The 20,700-nt window shown below is 38.9% G+C and overlaps 1 protein-coding gene across 10 annotated transcripts in view; it reads right to left on the bottom strand.

Moving 5' to 3' along the window:
- The window catches only part of SORBS2 (sorbin and SH3 domain containing 2), a 194,177-nt gene that overhangs the window by 133,827 nt on the left and 39,650 nt on the right, over window positions 1-20,700 (bottom strand). For 4 of the 10 annotated variants that reach the window (XM_070948586.1, XM_070948584.1, XM_070948610.1 and 1 more), the window contains exons 3-4: window positions 10,983-11,038; window positions 5,161-5,208 (exon numbers count right to left, since the gene is read on the bottom strand). The exons of 3 other annotated variants lie outside the window; for them this stretch is intronic. The gene's annotated coding sequence lies outside the window, so the exon portion shown is untranslated. Of the gene's footprint in view, window positions 1-5,160; window positions 5,209-10,982; window positions 11,039-16,406; window positions 16,427-20,700 lie in introns of those variants that run through there. 3 more of the 10 variants (XM_070948589.1, XM_070948599.1, XM_070948587.1) reach the window with 3 other exon arrangements.

The following is a 20,700-nucleotide window of genomic DNA, read 5'->3' on the forward strand; positions in this document are numbered from 1 at the left end:
CAAATTTGAATGTTATCACTCACTGCTGATAGAACTTCCTTAGGTCCAATTCAAAATCCTCCACAGAGCTTTATCTCTGATAAGTAGTTTGAGATAATAGTGTCTACAAAGAAAAGAAACCCACGTCCATCAAAAAGGCTAAAAATATTATTTAAGAACATTACCTTTTGGCATCTCTTGCTGTTCAAAATGAAGAATGTATTGTCCTTAGTGACTGCTCTGAAGTCAGAATGAATTTTATGAGCAGAATGCACCTTTTGTCTATCTCAGCTCCTTAGGAGTTTTAAGAAAATAATTATACCATTTATTTACATCACCGTTTCCAACTCCCCCTATCTTTCAACTTCTCTAAATGATTCATGCATAGGAATTGCAAGATGTTTTGTGGTTTATTTATTTATTTTTATTTAGAAATTGCCCATGTCCCTTACAGATGCCTGACTTAAGGACCACATATTATTTTCTAGGAAGATGAATAAGTTTTACCCTTCATCCTGTCTCTATCCCTGACAAATAATTCTAATTCATTCATTAAAGGATAGTATTATTCTTTGTCATCTTTTCCCTTTTCGCACTTGAAATTTACTTTATTCTTACAGTCTTTATTTTAGTTCCAACTTTCATTTAATTCAGGCTCAAAAAGGAAAAGCTATGGGCATTTTATGAAGCAAATTTTAAACTGATCGATAAGAAATTTTATTTATGGATATTGCCTCAGGAAAAAGCTTAGTACTTTTTTGCAGTGGTTTGCACTCCAAGCTTGTTTTAATTAAGTTTCTGAATGTTTCATTACCAAACTAGTTAACATCATCATCAGGATTTTCTTGTCCTATTCGCCTTAGCTTATAAATGTCTTATAAAAGCTTACTGCTAGACATGATCATAAAAGTCTTGGGATAAAATTGTTTATATGGTCAAAAATGAAATGAAACTTCTCCAAGTAAACATTCTCTTAAAAAGTGAGAAACATGTCCACAACATGCAGCAAACTATAGTTATAACATTAGGGTCACTTTGCTATTATCTAAGTCAGGGGTGTCAAACTCAACTTCATTGAGGGCCGCATCAGGGTTGTGTTTGGCCGGGGGGGGGATGGAGTGGGTGTGGCCAGGGTGGGCATGGCCAGCTCGTCGTCACTTGGAGTGCCTGCCTGTGGTGGCCTGAGCACTCTGCCAGCAAAAACGGGCTCTCGAGCTCCGTTTTTGGCTGGGATGGCCTCCTGCAACCCTCTGCCAGTGAAAACGGAGCTTGGGAGGGATGCCCGCAGCCCTCCTGAGCTCTGTTTTTGCTGGTAGAGGCACTGCGGGCTGGTCCTTTGCTGTTTCCAGGGTGGCCCCATGGGCCAGATCTGGTCCCCGGGCCTTGAGTTTGACACCCTTGATCTAAGTAGTTATCTGCATTTTCCAACTTCAGATATGGTAGTTCTAATGAAAGGAAAGGGACATAATTAAATCAGAGCAAATAATTTCAAATATACCCATAGAACTGAATGATATTCTTATTATTAATTCCAATTTAGTTTAAGCACGTAGATCTTTAAGAATGTTGCCCAAGTGAGTACTGGAAAATTGTTTCAACATTGCATATGCTGCCAGTAGGCTTTGTGTATAAAGCTAAGCCATTCTGCCACTAGTACAGCCAACAGAAATGACAAGAGTGATACTCCAAGAAAAGTGGAGGGCATTCAGTTGGGGAAAGATAGGGTAGATCTTTTGTAGCCCTTGGTGAAAATAGAGAAATTGACCCGAAGATGAACATCCTACATAAAAATTATATAGCAGAAACATTAGCACATCTATATTACAAAAATCCAGAAGACCACTAAATGGCAAGAAAGAGTTATGTGTTTTCTAACTAGTGGTCATTCAAATGTTTGCAGCACATCTCTGGTAGCTCCACCTACAGAGGATGAGGTTGGAGATAACGTAGATTCCAATGCTATGCTCAGTGGTGGGTTTCAAATTTTTTTTACTACCGATTCTGTGGGTGTGGCTTGGTGGGCATGGCATGGCTTGGTCAGTGTGGCTTGGTGGGCGTGGCAGGGGAAGGATACTGTAAAATCTCCATTCCCACCCCACTCCAGGGGAAGGATACTGTAAAATCTCAATTCCGTCCCCAATCCAGGGGAAGGTTACTGCAAAATCCCCATTTCCTCCTGATCAGCTGGGACTTGGGAGGCAGAGAATAGATGGGGGCAGGGCCAGTCAGAATTTTTACTACCGGTTCTCCAAACTACTCAAAATTTCCGCTACCGGTTCTCCAGAACTGGTCAGAACCTGCTGAAACCCACTTTTGGCTATGCTCTATATCCTATTTTCCTTCTGTCAGACCTGGATAAGGACACAGTGGGAAAAAACAGTAATAGCCCCACATGACCTAAAAAGCAGAGTTTTATTAATATAACAAAAGGCCATTCAGTAAGAATTCATTCTTTCTCTCTTTAAGAACATTCTTTCCTTTTCCTTGCTGTTTTAATCTCACCCATTATTTCTCACTGTTGCCAGGTTAAAGTAGAATTTCACACTGAGCAATGTGTCTTTGAATGCAGGTTATTAAAAGAACACAGGAGCATGCATGTGCTCACATACATTCGTAGAACCAATAACATATCCTCTTAAGTAAGCTATGCTTTAGAAAAACAGCAGCACTGAGAGTTTTTTCCATGGTTGCTAGCAGTTTCTTCATTGCTAGAAAAACAAAATTGTATTCCGAACAGCACCAGATTTTAGCCTTTAAAAAACTTCTAACATACTCAAAATCTGTTAAATTCTCAGAGAACAAGGGCTACTTTTCATAAAAGCAGTCCTAATGAAAAAAAAAAATCAAGGCCAAAATATTCTGTGTTAATAAATTTAAATAGTAAACACTCATGGAGAACCTTCTGATACTGACATGATAAGAATAAGTCAGAACAACAGACTAATAATTTTTTTATTCAATCCTTTAGATTAAAACAATGAATTGGAAATCCTGCTATTGTACTGCTTTGTGTTTAGGCTACCTGTACAAATGGGTAATCATGAAGATGCTGAATATGACAAGGAATATACGGTATTTTAACTTGGTTATTAGATATGGTAAAAAATGGATGATCTCCTGGAACAGTGGTATATTATGGACTAACAAAATAAAATCATTTGTGTAACTTTTTGAAATAATTTAGTTCTAAAAGTTCTTTGGGTTCTATCCAGAGCTTCTCTAGAATAATTATAATTATTTTTTTTATCTTGAGCTTTGCATTAAGAAGCTACACTACTATTCTTTAATTTATTCTTGAGAATCCTTCAACAGTAAGGTTAAATGCATGCTGGGTTTGATACTATTGTAAAGGGTGGCATCTAGGTACATTTCTTAAGGAAATATTATTGAATTTTTCATTAACATAAACATATGTTCACTGAAAAAGCTCAGGGTAAATAGAAAGAAAATAAGTTGGAAACCATGGTTGATAGAGAAAAAGCTAGATTGTGGGGTCCTTCATTTTCTCTGATCTTGATGGTTTTCTTGAAGATGTTTCATTACCAAACTAGAGAACATCATCAGTGTCGTTGTCATCATCATTATCATCATCATCATCATCATCATCATCATCATGATTATTTCTCTCCTGTCTGATTATGTACACATAATTTATTCAAGCTTTCAATCATTCATAGATGCCAAGCCAAATCATATGCCAAAGACCATGAATAACTTAGCATACATTTAGTACACACTATTAGTTTAATAGTGTGTACTGATTTCAAATCAGACTGGATCAACCTGCAATAAACTTTTCCCACTTTACTCTTTTGCAAACCCTTTATTTCTACACAATTTTCCACTTTGCCTTTACACACCCTTGAGTATCACAGACTGTCTGCATTAACATTTTTTTTGGGGGGGGGAGAAAAACAGCAACACTTTGATAAATTGCAAGAGCCTGGTGGAGCAGCAGACTAATAGCCTGTTATTAACATTCAGCTGCCTGCAATTACTGCAAGTTCGAATCTCCCCAGGCTCAAGATTGACTCAGCCTTCCATCCTTTCTAAGGTAGGTAAATTGAGGACCCAGTTTGTGGGGGCAATAAACTGACTTTGTATAAATATACAAAAGTATGAAGGCTATTGCTTAACACATTGTAAGCCGCCTTGAGTCTCCGGAGAAGGGCGGCATATAAATCAAATTTAAAAAAAAATGATAAAATAAAGATATGCCTTTCGGCCTCATCACCAGTAAAAACACCTGTGTAGCAGATTAACCTTATAGTTTCTCATGGTGTTTTTCTTCCATCGCTCAAATTTATCATGAAGGCAAGTAAGTAAATTAACAAGCTTTCTAGTTGCAGGGTTTATGAAATCTCATACATACAAGAAATATTTCCCATACTCTTCCCTGGAATTTAGAACAGATTATTTCATGTCTAAGTGCTATAAATATATTATAGACTTATTTGTACAAAACTCTCAAAATAATCCTTTCAAAAAAATTTTATTTAGCATTGCAAACATAAAAAGACAGTGGAATCATATATTGGGCTAAACCAGAAGACAGTGTGTTTGATTTTGATATAATATAATATAATATAATATGAATCCACCTCACTGTGGCTTTTTCAAGCAAACCATACTTAAATCTTGTATGCTCCCAGATTGTAATGAGCTGGTCAGAAGATTTGGAGCTAAATTAGAAGTAGTAGTATAAATTCCAATTGCTCCCGAGGAAGTAGGCCTAGTGAGAAAACAGATACTATCAAACCTGTTAAAGGCCTATTATTAAACATTCCTGCTAATTTAACACAATTTTTTAATAACATGTGAGAGTTTGGTGGTAGTAGTTTATTTTTTTGGATTAAGTCTCTGAATAATAAACAGTTTTTCTCTATCAACTGTATTTCTTCAAGAGTCTCTTATTACAGTCATATTTAGTCCAGCTATATATTCTATTCACATTCTAGTCACACAGAGACTTGTAATCTATGGGGGTAATTCTGAAATATGCTCTATTATCTATCAGATATGTTTCTGCTGAGCACTGCTGTATTATCTAAGAACATCTCAGCATTATGTTGTCATTATTATGCATTCTTTGATCTACAAATTAAGAAAGTATCTCATAAAGTAGAATAATTTTAAAACAGAAATGTCTTCCTATACTTTAACATTGCTATAGCAGTTTACCTTGGATTTGGGTATGATTCCAAATGTTGGGCACCGTCCAGAGTCAATCTACAGTAAATTTGAAATAAGTAAGTAAGTAAGCAAATAAATAAATTTCTGCTAAGCAAACACTAATGTTGAAGTTCTTCTACACCATTGAATTGAAAAGCTCTAGCACTTAACCAAGTTCTCTCCACCCATTAAAATCTCATTTCCCTAATTTATAACATTTTCGTATGATAGCATTAGAGTTGCATAAATCAATAAATTGCTAAGATTTATCTACATCGCACCACACCATCATTATTTATAAAAACCCTTATTATAGAGACAAGGAAATCTGAGCGATGGCCAATCAAATGAAGCACTAAGAATTCTGTTGGTCTCAGAGGGTGAGGTTAAGAAATAGGTGGCAACTTGAGAAAAACTCTTGACAACTATGTCAGTTGGACTGTCCATAGTAAAAACCTGTAACTCTTTTGAGGATATTCTGCTTTTTGCTTTGATCTCATCTTATTTACTGTCATTTTCCAACTTTGCAAATAAATGTATGGAAATCATTCATAAGGAACTTGGCTTGGAAGCTAATTTTTTCTTTTAATCTGCTCCTTAAAATGGTGCAGTAACTTCAATTCATACAAAGCCTTAGAGGCTCATGCAGAAGAACATTCGCCAGGACAGCTTGCAAAGGAAAATGGCCTCTGCTCGGACTTCAAGCATCTGCTTTGTAGGTCTAAGAAATGGGTCCAGAATAATCTGCACAGACTGCTAAATGTACATTTTATTTTCTGATTTTAATATCAGCAAACCTTAATGGTCAGATCAGGCTTAATGGTGCTTAATGGTCCAAGTATGCTTTTCTAAAATCTAGTTAATCTTAAAAAATTTTTTACTACATATTACAGCATTTAGATATCACAATCAGTCCTGATATTATTTTTAGGATTTGCTTTGACATACGATAATTGTATGAATAAAAACATTTATATGATTTATAAAACAGTTTATACATTGGATGAATTCACAGCAGGTAAAATTCTTTCATTAATTTTGAAAACTGTGATATATCTTATTTAAGGGGTTTGGTGTTATTTGGGGTGCCTTCAACTCAGTTTTTACCCCGGTGGCTCTCTGGACAACTTCCTACAGTTTACTTGTCAAGGTTTTTCAGATGTGGTGCACCAGTGCCTACTTCCTAGGGCTGAGAGAGAGTGACTGGCCCAAGATCACCCAACTCATCACTTCATGACTAAGACTAGAACTCATCGTCTCTATTTTTAGCCTAGTACCTTAATCACTACATTCAACTGGCTCTGATAAGGTTTACAAATATTTTTTTTCTCTATTAGATAAATAGATAAAATGATGTAAAATTGTGCCATCTGTTTTTAGTAGTCAGGATCAAAAGAGTTTCCAAGAACAACTCAATTGGATTATGGGGGCTGAATGACTCTTTATTGCAATCTGTTTATGTTGATGCATATTTCACAAACTTAGCCAACAATGTTTATTCAACAAACCATGGGATTAAACTAAAAAGGATTTATTATAATGTGTCAACCAAACTAATTTTTGAAAAGAATTATTTTTCAGTAGGGAGCCATTTCAAGGCATTTTTAGTTTTTGTAATAAATTATTTGTTATGAATCAATTCTGCTAAACTAAATCAAGGACGAATGAGTTAAATATTAGTGCAAGCAAGGACAAAATAGTCAGCTGGCAAGATGAGCTGTAATAAAATTGTGGAGGTTTACATACACGTTCATTTGGCCAAGTGGGGCCAACCACCGTGAGAGGGTGACTGTTGGAGGCCTACCCCCGGTTGGTCGATATGCCAGGATTCCTACCCGCTGTAGTGAGAGGACAGTGGGGACTTGTTTGAGATTCTTGAATTTCCAGTTACACCCAGGATTGCTTCCCCCTTTTATACCAGCATGGCGGACTCCCTAGCCATATTTATCACCATTCCAAAGCTTGGGCCTATACTGGATGTATTTTACAACCGACCTTCTTGCGTTGTGAGACTCCCCCCTCTCGCAGGCCTGGCTCTCCACGTTATTGAGGGCCTATCTTGATGACGGGCTTTGGAACCCCGAGAGATGGCATGCAGCGAAGAGGGGGTTGAGGGATTTTTTAGCTAAATTTTTAAGGAAAATTTTAAGGGGACCTGGGAGGGAGGGAGGGGGTTGTAAAAGCGGACCTGGGGGGGTCCAGATAGTGACTGAGCGGGATGATAGGTCTATTAGTTGCAGCAGAGGGGTCGCGAAAGGAAATTTAACCGGGGAGCAGCAGGACAACAGGAAGGGCTCTGTAATTGAAATAATGAGTTGGAGGGGCAGGTATGATGGGCGCAGGGGGTCATATCAAGTGTCGGGGATGCGCATGCGCTGTCTCTGAGCGATTGCGCACTCCGGCCCCCAATGCGTGACTCGTGTCCTGGGCTGTTCAGAGTCTCAGGCCCAGGGTCCACGGCTGATGTTGTGTAATGCCAGGTCGGTGGTTAATAAAGCCCCCCTCATTTGTGATCTTATTTTTGAGGGGGGTGCGGACCTGGCAGGTATTATGGAGACCTGGTTGGGCCAAGAGGGGGGGGTCCCCCTCGTTGAGATGTGCCCACCAGGTTTCCGTGCATTTCATCAGCCAAGGGCCCAGGGGAGGGGTGGGGGAGTGGCTGTGATTATTAGGGAAAGTCTTTGTCCGAGGGAGACCACTGTTCCTCAGATAGCCGGATGTGAGTCCCTTTGTGTGAAGTGGGGCCGTGGGGTGCAGATGGGTTTGCTGACTACGTACCTGGCTCCCTGCCACATGGCAGCAACCCTGCCTGAACTACTCGATGTCATTGCCGGGGTGGCGGTTGATACCCCCAGACTTATTGTCATGGGGGATTTCAACCTTCCATCTGCGGGTGAGGCGTCAGAGGTGGCTCGGGAGTTCATGGCTTCCATGACGGCCATGGACCTGACCCAGTTAGTTCAAGGCCCCACTCACATAGGGGGACACACTCTGGACCTGATTTTTATCTCTGGTCAGTGGTTGAATGATCTTGGTAGAGGGGACCTAGATATCAAACCCTTGTCATGGACAGATCATTCGCTCCTCCACTTAGACTTTCCTACCGCCTTCCCCCACTGCAGGGAGATGGAACCGACCAGATGGTTCCGTCCCAGGCGCCTGATGGACCCCGAAAGGTTCCTGACGGAGCTTGGGCCGTTTCCTGAGACTCTAACACATGACTCGACTGAAGAGCTGGTGGCCGCCTGGGAAAGGGCGGCCGCTGGAGCTTTGGACCGCGTCGTGCCTTTGCAGCCCTCTGACCCGATGCCGATCTCAATTGGCTCCTTGGTTCTCTGAGGAGTTGAGAGAGATGAAGCGTTGGAAAAGACGCCTAGAGAGCATTTGGAGGACTAGTCAATCCGATTCCGACCGGACACAGGTGAGGTCTTATATCAAGACCTACCTAGTGGCGATAAAAGCGGCAAAATCTAACCATTTTTCTGCTCTTATCGCATCTGCAGAGAACCGCCCAGCCGCCCTGTTCAGGGTGACCCACTCCCTTCTTCGGGGGGGAGTGCGGGAAGATCCCTTGCAGGGTCATGCTGAGGATTTTGTGCAATTCCTGCATGATAAAGTCGCTCGGATTCGGGATGGCTTGGACTCCAATTGGATGAGTCCAGGGGAGGAGACGAGGGCAGGTCTTGAGAATGTTATCTGGGAGGAGTTTGATCCTGTGACTCCCGAGGATGTGGACAGGGTTCTGGATAAGATTAGTGCCGCCACGTGTTTATTGGACCCGTGTCCCTCCTGGTTGGTACTGGCCTCCCGGGAGCTTACACGAGGCTGGCTCCAGGGAATTATAAGTGCTTCTCTGAGTGAGGGTACCTTTCCTGCCGCCTTGAAAGAGGCGGTAGTGAGGCCCCTCCTCAAGAAGCCTTCCCTGGACCCGGCTGAATTAGCCAATTATCGTCCAGTCTCCAACCTTCGTTTTGTAGCAAAGGTTGTCGAGAGCGTGGTGGCACGACAACTTCCCCGGCACCTGGATGAAGCTATCTATCTAGACCCGTGCCAGTCGGGCTTCAGGCAGGGGTACAGCACAGAAACGGCATTGGTTGCGTTGGTGGATGATCTCTGGAGGGCTCGGGACAGGGGTTGTTCCTCTGTCCTAGTCCTATTAGATCTCTCAGAGGCTTTTGATACCATCGACCATGGTATCATGCTGCAGCGGTTGAGGGGGTTAGGAATAGGTGGCACCGTTTTGCGGTGGTTCTCCTCCTTCCTCTCTGACCGCTCGCAGTTTGTGTTGGCAGGGGGGCAGAGGTCGACCTCGAGGCGTCTCGCATGGGGAGTGCCGCAAGGGTCGGTCCTCTCGCCCCTCCTGTTCAACATTTATATGAAGCCGCTGGGCAAGATCATCCGTGGTTTTGGGGTGAAGTGTCATCTGTACGCTGATGATACTCAGCTGTACATCTCCACCCCAGACCACCCCAATGGTGCCCTTGATGTGATGTCTCGCTGCCTGGAGGCCGTGCGGGTCTGGATGGGGAGGAACAGGCTCAGACTCAACCCCTCCAAGACCGAGTGGCTGTGGCTTCCGGCACCCCGATATAGTCAGCAGGTGCCATCGCTGATTATTGGGGGTGAATCTTTGCCCCCCCCACAGAGAGGGCTCGCAATCTGGGTGTCCTCCTGGACGCACGGCTGTCTCTAGAAGAGCATATGACGGCCGTGGCCAGGGGGGCCTTTTATCAGGTTCGCCTGATCCGCCAGTTGCAGCCCTTTCTGGACCGGGACGCCCTGCGCACGGTCACTCATGCCCTTGTTACCTCCCGGTTGGACTATTGTAATGCTCTCTACATGGGGCTCCCCTTGAAGAGCACTCGGAGGCTCCAACTGGTCCAGAATGCGGCTGCGCGGGTGGTTATGGGCGCAACTCGTTGTGCCCACATGACACCCCTCCTGCGCGAGCTGCACTGGCTCCCAGTGGTCTTCTGGGTGCGATTCAAGGTGTTGGTTACCACCTTTAAAGTGCTCCATGGCATAGGACCCGGGTACCTTCGAGACCGTCTTCTGCCACCAATAGCCTCCCACCAGCCAGTCCGCTCCCACAGAGAGGGTCTCCTCAGGGTGCCATCGGCCAAGTTATGTCGGCTGGTGACACCCAGGGGGAGGGCCTTCTCTGTGGGAGCCCCAGCCCTGTGGAATGAACTGCCCCCGGAAATACGTAAGATCTCCGACCTCTGGGTGTTTTGCTGCGCACTGAAGACCCTGTTGTTCCGCCAGGCTGGCCTATCAACATAATAATTTTAAATTGGGGTATTTTAAAATTCTGGGGTTTTAAATTGAGCTAACTCTATTTAATCATTTTAATTTTTAACTGCTGTTTTGTCTTGTGTTTTTAAATAGGCTGTACACCTCCCTGAGTCCTTCAGGAGAAGGGCGGTATAGAAATAAAATTATTATTATTATTATTATTATTATTATTATTATTATTATTATTATTATTATTATTATCATCATCATCATCATCATCATCATCATCATCATCATTATTATTTCTCTGTTTAATGGAATGATGGCACATTGTGCCATTTGTTTTTAACAATCATGGTCAAATGATTCTAAGAAAGATCATTTGTAGATTGTCATTAGTTGTCATCTATAGCCTGATATTATTATATTTCTCATTTTCTGATATTTTGGATCTCTGGAAGCATTTATTTAGTGTGAAATAATGTGGACAAGATTAAGTTGTTTCTGACTTCAGAATCAGAAAGAATTCTTAAAGATAAAGAACTGCAGTGCTGCAGACCTCTTGGACCCAGCTTTGGTGCTGGACCATCACTTACTATTAATAGCATGAAGGCCTTTATCAACTTTGATGGTAAATCTTCAATCTCTGTCCCTATTGGAGGAAAAAAAAACTGGCTTTGAATGACTCGAAACTGATGATCTCAAACTCAGATTATTGCAATGTGCACTATATCAGATAGCTCTTGACATTTGTTTCAATTGATAAAATGTGCCAGTACAATTGATATGCCCAGAAGATCTCACATAATCCTTATGTTAAAACAACTTCACAAATTGCTAGCTACTTTCTGAGCATAAATTAGGTTGCTCACAAGAAAGGTACGCATGACTCCTTACAGGATTATAAAAACTAAGATCCACAACTTCCCACATGTGGAACCGAATGCTTTTTGGAAATCCAACCAGAATTCTAAGTTTAGTTTGTTTTCTCCAAAGCTCACTCATGTTATGGAACTATGCTTAAATCAATGGAAAACCTTCCTTTTCCTAATATAGAGGATTCAAAACATATTTGCTTACCAGAACTTTCAAGAATTATTTAACATTTCAGTTGTAGTAATATAACTTTTAGATAACAATTTGCAATTTGTATTGATTGCATTCTACCGCTGTATTGATATTTCTACAAATTATTTTTGAGTCATTCAGAGACAGGGTGGGATGCAAATGCTCTGAAATTTATTTATTTATTATTTATTATTATTTTTGTCAAGCATGTATTTTATGATAGATACAAGTGTAAAAATAATTATAAATACATCAGCGAAGGCTGGAATCGCAGCTGCAGCACCCGCAAATACTTCCGATGGTCTGGGAGCGGGGCCGTTGCAGGACAGAGCTGCAGAGCGAACTCATGCGCTCAACCTGTGAGACTGCTGGCCGGCAGCCTCTCGCCGCCACGTGGCCTTCAGTGGCTCCGGACAAGCGTCCTTCACGCTGGGACTCTCTTTTTGACGGGTTTTTTTTTTTTAGAAAGGAGAGCAAAAAAGTCAGCCAAAAATAGAAAGGCAAGCAGAGAAAAACTGAAGACACGACTGTCCAAGCAGACCAAGTCGATAAACTGGAGACAGGAAGAAGGGGCGGGGCCTAAGCAAAGTGCAGACTCGGTCCTGATTGGCTAGCTGACGGAGTCTACCTATCGCTGACTGACGTTTCCATCAAGGAGGAGAAGGATATGAATAAAAGAAAACATTAGGAACAGGGACAGTAGGCACGCTGGTGCGCTTATGCACACCCCTTACAGACCTCTTAGGAATGGGGTAAGGTCTCCAGTAGACAGTCTAAGGTTAAAGTTTTGGGGAAGAAATCACAGAGTCAGGTAGTGTATTCCAGGCATTGACATGAAATGCCTAAATTGAAAATGCCTAAACTGCATAACAAATTACTCTGAAATTTTTTACTATCAAGAAATATTAACTTAAATCTGGTCACAATATCTTAGATATTTCAAGACTGTGTTTTTATGACTATTTTTATAGCATGTCATTCTCAGTATAAATGTTGAAATTGGTTATCTAAAAAGTTTGTATTCCTCATCACCTAACACAAAGAAAAAACACAAACACTTCTTGTCCCTGGCTAATATTTTTTATCCCCATAGCTTTAAAATGCTTTTGATATTTTATTGCTCTGAAAAAAAGGGAATGAAGTTATTTCCAGCAATTGAAATTTAATTCCGATATTATTATTTCTTCAAGATTAAGCAACAAAACACAAGAGCTAAAGTCTGACTCCCCAAACATAAGAATCTTCATCCACTAATTGATCAAAGAATTTGTATTTATGATTAATAGTTTGTAATATAGATCACAAATTAACTATAATTAGAACCAGAAAACATATATTTATCCAGTTGTATCAGAAACGGATGAATCATGCTCACTAGCAGCACCTGGAGAAAAACACAGCTATCCAATTAAAATTGGATGGGGTTTGTTCACATGATTTAAGAGTGTAATCCTTATCTATTTTCAGTTCAGCTGCCCCAACTCAGTGTGGAAACAGGTTTCAGTGTGTGAAGTTGATACAGCTGTCTGCTTTGATATTTTCGATTTGCTCTGTTCAGAATCTAAATTCTATGGCACTAACTACATGTCTTGGGAGCCAAATATCAATACATTTTATTAGGGAAAGCTGTTCATTTGTCCTTACTTTTCCTATTAATTTATTCGTTTCATTATATTCTCAATTCTCTTTTGTCAGCTCTTTGAGATATTTTTTTATTTTTTTATTTTTATTTATTTACTTTGTCGAGTACATATTAAATAATATAAATAAGTATAAGCATGAATTGAATACATAAAATGAGTACAATTAAAGGCAACATTAGGACAGGGACGGTAGGCATGCTGGTGCTCTTATGCACGCCCCTTACAGACTTCTTAGGAATGGGGTGAGGTCAATAGTAGACAGTTTTAGGTTAAAGTTTTGGGGGTTTTGGGATGAGGCCACAGAGTCTGGTAGTGCATTCCAGGCATTAACAACTCTGTTACTGAAGTCATATTTTCTGCAATCGAATTTGGAGCAGTTCACTTTAAGTTTGTATCTATTGTGTGCTCGTGTATTGCTTGTGAAGCTGAAGTAGTCATTGATAGGGAGGACATTGTAGCAGACGATTTTATGAGCTATGCTTAGATCATACCGAAGGCGGCGTAGTTCTAAATTTTCTAAACCCAGAATTTCAAGTCTGGTGGCATAGGGTATTTTGTTACGAGCAGAGGAGTGGAGGACTCTTCTTGTGAAATAATTTTGGACATAAATATTCAGATAGACTGAACAAGAAACTCAGACCATGAGTACTAACATTAAATTAGCTGTAATATTACAGTAACAATTGTGCAAACCTGAAAGAATTTTCCCCTCTTTTACTTTTACTTTTCAGAGAACTAGGGAGAGTCCCTTCTAAGATGAATGGCTTCTCTTTTCTTTCAGTGGTTGAGATATCTTTTGCATGACAGTTGTTCCTACATACTGTTACATGTTCAGAAGCTCATGACAGTATGCACAATTTTCTCATCTCATTCCATCCCTATTTTTAGACCTATTTTTTATAATTTTAACTTGGGTTGAGAGACAGCAACTAGCCCATAAACCATACAGTCAACTTCCTGATTCTATGAGAATTTAAATTTGACAGAGAATTTGAACTCTAACTACAACTAGACTACATTGGCTAAGATTGTTCCACAAATTACACAACACATTTGTAAAGCAGTGCAGTCAAAAAGAAGCTTTTAAAAAAGCCACTACCTTCTGTGTTGCTACATCAATAAATAAAATGATTATCTGCATCATTTACAGCAACTCCTGCAGTTTTCATGAGATTAAAATAAATACTCGTTTTAAGTACACGGGTAACAGACACCCTGGAAATACAGCACATATGCCATAAAACAGCCCTACAGTTTAAAAGCAATAAGCCAGTTGATTATTTTTATTCTTGCACATTATAACTTGCATAATATAAGTATAATTCATCTGACTCAACACAATTTTTGCTGCTTTAATCTACAAGAGTCATTTTCATCCCAAGATTTTTAACTGTTTGAATGAGGAGAAATTTTTATCCTTTTTTCCAAATGAGCCTCAAAGCATTACTTTCCCCCTTCTTAATTCCTTTCCAAAATATGGCTTGTAGCTACTTTCCCCATGTCTAATCCTATTGCGGTACTTCCCAACTTACTTACATAAAGATGGTTAAATGTACATTATCCAATATGAAACCGTTCTACCTTATTATAGTAAAAGTGTCTAAAGCATTTATCAGGATGTGATTTTTAGTAAAGTTTCAGAAAACCTATTGTTCTGTACTGTGTGGATTTGTTCTTAAATCAGTTTCATTGTCTGAAAAGACGGCTAGCTGAAAAAAGTAGGCAATGATTTGCAGTAGTTTTATTTGTAGCTTCTACAGCTTGTTCTTCAGCTTTAAAAATGAATGACGCATTTTACGAGACATAAAAATGAATGCTTTTCCTCACATTTACAATCTAAAAAAGACATTGCACAAAAGAAAAAAAAAGTGATGAAGCAGGAAAAGAGAAACTCAATGTCCTTATAATTGCACCTCATAATTATTTGGAATTACTAGCCATAAAAACATAACATTTGGCTGACATTGTTAGTCAGCAAATTAGAATAACCAGCTAGAATGCCACAGTTCAAATACAGGGAGAACAAAAAATGGCTGGTTTCAGTTGAGCTCAGTAGGGTGCCCATTTCCCATCTCTCCAACTCTAACTGTAGGAGAGGCAAAATTTGATGCAGTTCCTTTGCTTCTTTCTTTGCTTTTCTTCTTCTACAATTTCAATGTGTGTGTGTTAAAACAAATGGGAAAGCCACAATCAATCCCTCAACCTTTTTTTAAACATGTGTTAATATTGGCCATCATCTCTACTTTTTTATCTTCCTGTGGACAATCCTGGTCCTTCCCTAACTCCCCTTTAAAAAGATAATGTGAGGATTAAATATTTTTGTCTAGAAATTAAAGCCAGTTTAGTGTAGTGGTTAAGTCATCAGGCTAGAAACAGAGTCTGTGAGTTCTGGTCTTGCTTTGGGTAAACTGGATTACACTGGGTCAGTCACTTTCTCTCAGCACTAGGAAGGAGGCAACGGCAAATCACCTCTGAAAAATCTTGCCAAGAAAATTACAGGAACTTGTCCAGGCAGTCTTTGAGAATTGGACATGACTGAATGCAAGAAAAAAAAAATCTAGAAATTAACATAAAATGCACCTTTGAAGTGATTTGAAGCATATGATCCAAATAAATTAATCAGGGAGGTAAAATCAACTTTTGAGTAGGCTGTTGCAGTAGTAAAGTGCCAAATGCATGCTGAAATTCTAAATGTGAATTATAAGTTTCCTTTTCCCCATTAAAATAAATGAGAATAAAAATTATATCAAATTATAAATTAAATTAAATTAAATTAAATTTATATTGCAGGGGTGTTTTGGCTCAGCAGTTAAAGATGCTGACCTTGTCAGCTGGAAAGCTGACAGCCCAGGTTCGAGACCTGAGTGCATGTGATGGAGTGAGCTCCTGTTACTTGCCCCAGTTCCGGTCTACCTAGCAGTTCAAAAGTATGCAAATGCGAGTAGATAAATAGATACCACTTTGCTGGGAAAGTAATAGTGTACTTTGCACTTGGTGTATAGTCATGCTGGCCACATGACCACAGAACTGTCTTTTGACAGCACTGACTCCCTTGGCTAAGAAACGGAGATGAGCACCACCCCTTAGAGTCAGTCACGACTGGACAGGAGAAACCTTTACCTTTACCTATGAAAATTACACATTTATGAGAAACATTATTTAACTTCCCTTATCAAAGATTATATGCAAAATGATCCTGTTTTAATCATGTAATTGCATGTATTCAATATTCAGTTGTCAAAATGCTGGAAGTTCCAGCATTTTCAAACAGCATATAAAGAGAAAGTAAACAATAAACTCAAAACCTACCAGGGCCTTGGGGCCATTTGGATTTAAGTAAAGTTCACAATGTTGCTGTACTTGTTTGTGAATACTGCTAAGTAAACATTGATGTACTGCTAAATTAGAAAAAAAAATATTTTATATAGCTTGCAGACAATCAAGCATTTTATTTTCCCCCTCAGCAATAAAACTTAAATCATAAATTTGAAACTCCTGCATAATCCTAGTAATAAAATGGTTGCTGTAAGTGTATAAGGAATGTTGATCCAAAGCTAAAAATGTACTTCTCTCTGCCCATTTGGCACCAGCAATCATTAAGAAGGTTAGACAGGCCGAACAAAGAAGTACAGACCCACAAACTATCCATTTAGCTAATCAGTTCAGATACGCTAATGCAGGTAAATTCCTTCCTTCCTTCCTTCCTTCCTTCCTTCCTTCCTTCCTTCCTTCCTTCCTTCCTTCCTTCCTTCCTTCCTTCCTTCTTTCTTTCTTTCTTTCTTTCTTTCTTTCTTTCTTTCTTTCTTTCTTTCTTTCCAATCTTCTCTTTTGTGGAACCTTATGAAAATACTGGGAGACACCTTTCATAACTTATTTTACCAATGTAACCAACATTAACTGCTATAAGGGTACTTTTTTTGCAACTGAAAACATGGTTACAAATGATGTTTGGATACAGTTTAGTCATTATAATAATTGCTCCATACAGTCTCCTTGCATGGTAAAAAAAGCCCACAAACAAACACCATGTTTGTACCATGGGAGGATAGAAAATATACAATTCCAAATTATCCAATCTTCTCAATCCATTCACTGCAAGCTAAAGTTTATCCAGGCCAAAGGGAGGTGGCTTGGCTCATCTATGTTTGCATCATGGGTAAATAATAAATGGTTGAGTATCAGAAGAGTTGAAAAACTATATAGGACATCTAATGTCACAGCCTCTCAATAAGATAGTTTGTGCTCTCTCTCATCAGCTGTCTTCACCTCTCTGCAGCCCAGGAAAGGGAAGGTCCAGAAACAATGCCATGGAAAAACCATTTGTAATATTTCATATTAAAGGCTACCCTACAATATTTTCCACTAGATCATCTTTTATTTTCCTTTCTCCCACACAGTATGATATATAAAGAGAATACACAGCAATAAAAAGCCTCATTAGATGTGAAAATGAGATGATTCACAAGACCTTTTAAGAAAGAACAGACTTGTGTAGAACCTCATTTCCTTTACAAACAAAATGTCAGAAACATCTTGAAGAAGTTTCAATACCCAAAAGTCCTTCCTCCCAAAAAAAGAAGAAAGAAAAAAGGACAGTATATCCTAAAAGAGATTTCAGCATACAGTGCTGCTGTTGATTTATTTTTTATCAGGTTTTTAAGAAATGGCATACACTAATCCATTAAAAATGTTTGGGAGAGCAAAGTACGTGAAATGCAGACATATTCTATATATGTAGAGTGCAATCAGGGTAAAGGGGAAAAAGTGGAATCTGTTTTTTGTCAATATGAAGTTTGGATTAATTGCTTCAATAAGTGTATCTAGGAAAGAGAAAGATGACGAGAAACTAAAACATTTTACTATAAGCTGATACGGGTAGAATTGAGATTTGTGATTTGCCTCCAATATTTGCATTTTTATGCAAAAGCTGACAGATGAGAGTTCTGATTTTTTTGGGGGGTGGGGGAGGAGGATGGAACTAATCTTTCTTTCATTCATGCCATTCCTGAATGAATTCCCCATCTCAAGGCTAACATTAGACATAAAGAGAGTATTTAAATCACCGAAAAGGGATAACCTCTCTCTCTATATCCACAGCTTTTCATCTGAGATAGGTTAAAGGTAATACATGTAAATTATACATGAATATTATGAAATGAGTCATAAATATAGTAAAAATTAAAGGTCAGAAGAATTATAAAAATAGCTTTATCTCAGGCTATGTATGTGCTCTTAGTACTAATGGGTGACTACCTACCGAGTACAGAGGGATTCATAAAGGATATGTAATATCTCAAACAGAATGATCTGGCTCTGGCATATTTTGTTCAGGTTTTATTTTTTTAAAAACATTTTTATTAAGCTATAAAGTATTATAAAATACAAAATACAAAAGTAAATAAAGGAGCAGTGAGGGGGGGGGGAGGGGAAAGGGGAAAGAGAAGTGAGGAAAGGTAGGGAAAAGAAAAGAAAAAGAAGCATTGACTTCCGAGTGTCTCTGTTGCAGTAGAATAAGCCATTAGCATCAAATGACAGCATTTTGTTTTTCCATAATAATATGAACAAGTCATTTCTATAAAGATCTGTCAATTTTATCTATAAAACCCAAAGTCAAAGTTACATTCTTTTCCGCATCAAGCATGAAATTCAGAAGCGTGTTGTACAGCATGTTGTTTTCTTTAATCAGAAGAGTTGGTTTTGCAATTTCAGCCAACTCCATCAACTTCTACAACCATTCTTCCCTTTTATTGATGACATTTTGATGTCAATGCTTATCTATAAGGGGGAATTTCAACAAACTGAAGAATTCCAGTGTTTTCAGAATTATTCGTATAAGAAAAAGACGTTATGAAAGGAATGAGTCTACCTGTTACACTGGAGAAGGAAAAACTAGCTGGCTGGAGATGGAATGGAATGACATATGGAGAAAGCAGCATATGGACCAGTTCTATTTGCTTGCAGCTTAAATTGATTCATTTTTATTGCTTGGTTCTGATACAGAAAAATGGATAATTGGCAAATCACTAACCTACTTCTATCCCAGATCATTCACATGTAAGGCATTCAAGCACATGTCATTAGCTGTTTAATATTATCTTCATTAGATTGCAAATATAATTTTATTAGATCATGGAAGTCAACTTCCTCTGAGACCAATTTTACATGCAAAATTGTTCATGATGCTAAATACTAAGTCTCAATTCTCTTTTTCTCATCTCTTTAGATCTGGTAATGGTTTAGACGCTCAATAATATTGATCTGAAACCCCAATCTTAAAATGCCATGCCATAAGAGATCAATATTCTTTATTCTATCTGGAAGAACATCAAACACATTTTGTTTCTTTTATATCTGTCTATACTATCTTGTCTGGATTGCTGATTATATATTTAACATTCAGTTCTGGCTGCCAGCTGCTTTTTATTGAATATAGTTAAATGAGTCACAGTATCACACAGTTAGGCCTAGAAGAATCTACATCAGATGTCAGAACTGATTTAAGTTTCTAGAGAACCAGCCAAGGAAAGAAACTAGTGACAATCTTCCGTGTGTCAAATTACTGTTGGATTATTATCAGAAATGGGATCTCTGCCATTCCTCTGAAGTCTTCACTATTTGGAGCCTAGTTAGATCAGAAAGCAAATCCTATTTCTCATGGCACCTCAGATAACATTGTGCTCCCTTTTTGAGGATCCTGATGCTAGCTGAACCAAGAGCAAATCAGCTTGCTTATAATTAAAACTACTTTCACATACTATAGATCCGGCATCATGAATAAAAATATAGCAAAAGATCAATTTGTAATTCAGTACATACCTTAAAAAATGTGCATGCTCTCTAGCAATATTTTTCTCTCCCCTAGTTTATCATGTCCAAAAGTTCTTAAGCTGATATGATAGCCTCTCAAGCATCAGTGTTTAGATAGCTACAATCCTTCCCGACTGAGTCCGTTCCAGAATGGTTCAACTATGCTGGCTGGATAATGCAGCATCTATAGATTGGTTGGGAAAAGCTGGTGGTGCAAGTGGTTAGAGTGCAGTACTGCAGGCTACTTCTGCTGACTGCCAGCTGCCTGCAATTTGGCAGTTCGAATCTCACCAGGCTCAAAGCTGACTCAGCCTTCCTTCCTTCTGAGATAGGTAAAATGAGGACTCAGATTTTTGGGGGCAATATGCTGACTCTGTAAACCACTTAGAAAGGGTTGTATGATTTTTGATGATTTTTTAATTGACTATCTTAACTCCTATTTTAGAACTTGATCAACATTTTTCATGCATTTCCTGCATCAAAATGGGAATAAACTATTCTGCTTAATTTGAAAGTAAATCCAGAAGATGAAACAAGGAGTTGAACTGAATGTGTCCTTGAGTCTTAACTGGTCTGTAATGTTTGAAGAGTTTAGTGCATATGTAGAAAATATCTGAGAATCTCAATCAAGAATAAATAAATTATTTGTAGGATTTTTAAAAATCTTGGATTCTTTATTTCTCCTTTAAAGTTCTGCAAAACTAAGGGATTAATTTCAAGTACTGTTGCTGGACAAACTATCATCTTTTCTAAAAATTAATAATCCTAGCGCAACTTTTCTAGTTTAATATCTTTG

The sequence above is a fragment of the Pituophis catenifer genome, unplaced genomic scaffold (genome assembly GCF_029215685.1).
Source record: "Pituophis catenifer annectens isolate HBS135680 unplaced genomic scaffold, rPitCat1.0.hap2 SCAF_8, whole genome shotgun sequence".
NCBI lineage: Eukaryota > Metazoa > Chordata > Lepidosauria > Squamata > Colubridae > Pituophis > Pituophis catenifer.